Below are 3,390 nucleotides of genomic sequence, written 5' to 3' on the forward strand. Positions count from 1 at the left end.
ACAGGATTCCATTCAGGTCTCAGTGATGGTAAACTTGTGCCCTTATTATATCCAGGCCCCCATCCCACCCCTCCAGCTTCACATTTGCCCCTCAACCCTTCTCTTCTGCTCATCCCGGTCCTCAAACTCACGTACCCAGTTGTGTGGCCGCTCAGTCTGCTAACGCCGCCCCCTCCAGGTGCATGCCTGGCCCCCAGGCCAACAGCAGGGATTGGTGCAGCCTGTCCGTCCTTCTCCTCGTCTTTCCATGGGCTTGGACTTCTCTCCTCTGAATATAGATGAGATGTTGGCCGAGCTTTCAGCCCTTGTGGCAATAGCATTGAGGTTTAGGGGCTCAATAAAGGCACTGGTTTCCCTTCCTCAGTTCAATTGACAGGGTCGAGGGCATGTTGAATAGAAATGAACCCTCTTTATCACCCATAAGGCTGATGCTGGAGGATGGTGCTTACCCCTGGGGGAATGTGGATGCCCCCTCCTCACAGACCCCAGGACCAGACAGGGAGGAACCACCCATCAGAGGTGCATTGACCCCTCTGATCAGGGTTCAGGCTCCCGCATGGTTGGGTGTGGGGTGGGCCAGCACACACCATCTTGCTCAAGGGGGAACCAAGGCTTACAAAAGTGAGCTCACTTGCCTGAATCCCCAGGAAAGTGGGCAGTGAGGAAATGAACCCAGGTCTGACCCAAAGCCCTTGCACTTCACTGGCCCCACATTGACCACCCCAGGCCTGGGCCCTGCCAGTCTCACCCCAGTCTCTTGGGATGGCTCACTCCATGCTGAGCGGCTCTGACTGTCAAAAAATGCTTCTTCCCCTTGAATTCCAAGCTGCCTCCTGGTAGATTCTATGAACCAGTCCTTGCTTTGCCCTCTGGAGTTGTACAGTGAGTTTCATCTCCTCAGTAACTGCAAAATAAATTTAATAAACTCCACTAAAGTGTGTAATCTCATAGGCAGGATGCAGAATTTCTGTGCTTCAGACTTTTCCCTGTAATTACTAGCACCATGAAAATTGCGGGGATTAGAAACTCAACTGGAAATGAGACGGATTGTGTCACCAAGAAAGTTGAAATGAACAGAAACTCCAGCACAATAAGGCAGGCTGGGATTTGCATTAAATTAGGAGGTAAGTCCAGGCCCATTGATTTTATAGGGACAGTGACCTTCTAGAATTTGCTTAGGAAACTGGGAGGGGTAGGAAAGTTGGGATGGGGTGTGTCAGGTGACGTGAGTTGGTGGCAGCCCCTCTTTGAAAAATTAATTCATTGTATAACTCAGGGTTGATGTGGACTAACCCCACTTTCAAGGTTGGATGGCATTCCTCTTCCATCACCTCTTCCTTCCACCTCCCATTCCCAGGAAGTAAGAGACTTGTCTAAGGTCACACAGCTGGTCCATGGGGACCTAGGACTAGAATATAGGCCTTCTCATGCTATGTTCAGTGACCTTCACAGCGCACCTGTTAATCCTAATTCCCATCAGTTTTGGTGAAAAAATGTGGGCCATTAGACTGTCATCAGGTTATTAGAAAATGTAAGATCCTTCTTCCCCTATACCTCTGTGGTCCACCAGAAACAGCGGAGAGTGTGTGAGGGAGCAGACCCTGGCTCTTCTAAACTCTGACCTTATTGCTCGCTCCTTCCCCAGCAATGCATTTATTGCATACCCAGAGCAGACAGTGCCAATTGGCTTCAGCACCATTCCCAATAAGTGTGGATCTCCCCATCTTAACTTGGAGTTAACTTACAAGGTGAAACCTATTTGCATACTCGGTCTTCATCAACCAAGAGAACTCCATCAACCAAGAGAAAAAGTAGACAATTTGGGATTTAAAAATTTTTCTAAAACCTACTATTGAGTTTCAGTCATGGCCATTAGTGTGAAACACTATGTTAGACTCACTGCAAAAGTGGCTACAATTCTCCATCTGCTGTGATTTGGATGTGGTTTGTTTCCCACCCTCAAAACTCATGTTCAAATTTGATCCCCAGAGTGGCAGTGTTGGGAGGTAGGGCCTAGCAGGAGGTATTTGGGTACATTCCTTAAGAAGAGATTAATTCTCACCCACTTGGGTGAGTGAGTTCTCCCTCTTTTGGGAGCGAGCTGTTAAAAAGAATCTGGCTTCCTCAGTTTCTCTCTCTTGCTTCCTCTTTGCCATGTGATTTTATTTATTTATTTATTTATTTATTTATTTATTTATTTATTTATTTTTGAGATGGAGTCTCACTCTGTCACCTAGGCTGGAGTGTAGTGGTGCGATCTTGGCTCACCGCAACCTCCATCTCCTGGGTTCAAGTGATCCTCCTGCCTCAGCCTCTCAAGTAGCTGGGATTACAGGTGTGTGCCACCATGCCTGGCTAATTTTATAGTTTTAGTGGAGATGGTGTTTCACTACATTGGTCATTCTGGTCTCGAACTCCTGACCTCAGGTGATCCATCCACCTTGGCCTCCCAAAGTGCTGGGATTATAGGTGTGAGCCACCTTGCCTGGCCTGCCATGTGACTTGTTTGCACATGCTGGCTTCCCTTCCACTTTCTGCCATGAGTAGAAGCAGAAAGGAGGCCCTGACCAGTTGCAGTTGTTCAGTCTCGGAATTTTCAGCCACTGGAATTGTGAGCCAAATAAACTTATTTTCTTTATAAATTACGTAGCCTCAGGTATTCCATTATGGCAATACAAAATGGACTATTGGTACCAGGTGTTGCTATGCAGGTACTTGAAAATGTGGAAGCAGCTTTGGAACTGGGTAATGAGTAGAGGTTGGAAGAGGAATAGGCTAGAAAAAGACTGTATTGCTGGGAATGGAGCATTAAGAGTGATGTTGGCAGAGGCTTAGAAGATGAGCCGGAACTTCTTAAAGATTGGTTAAGTGGTTGTGGCCAAAATGTTGATCAAAAATGTGGACAGTAAAGGCCATACTGATGAAGTTTCAGATGGGAATGAGGAACATCTTATTGGAAATTGGAGTAAAGGTCACCCTTATTACACTATAACAAAGAAGTTGGATGCATTGTGTCCATGTCCTAGGGCCTTGGAATGACATATTTAAGAGTGATTAATCTTTGGCAGAAGAAATTTCTCAGCAGCAAAACATTCAGGCAACTGTGTGGTTATGGTCTAACTGCTTATGGTTAACTGCCAGCCAATAAGGGTGACCCCCTGTACCTGGGTCAGCCTGTGACTTGCTTCGTGCAACAGAATGGGATGGAAATGACAGAGTGTCATTTCAGAGCTGGACTCCAAGAGGCCTTGCATTCTTCCACCCAGTCTCTTGGAATTCTACTGCTGCCATGGAAACAAGCCTGGGAGAGCCTGCTAGAGGATGAGAGACCCCAGGGCCTAATCACCCGCATTGCCCCAGATGAAAGCCAACTAACCACCCATCCATTTG

Source organism: Theropithecus gelada, chromosome 1 (assembly GCF_003255815.1).
Source record: "Theropithecus gelada isolate Dixy chromosome 1, Tgel_1.0, whole genome shotgun sequence".
NCBI lineage: Eukaryota > Metazoa > Chordata > Mammalia > Primates > Cercopithecidae > Theropithecus > Theropithecus gelada.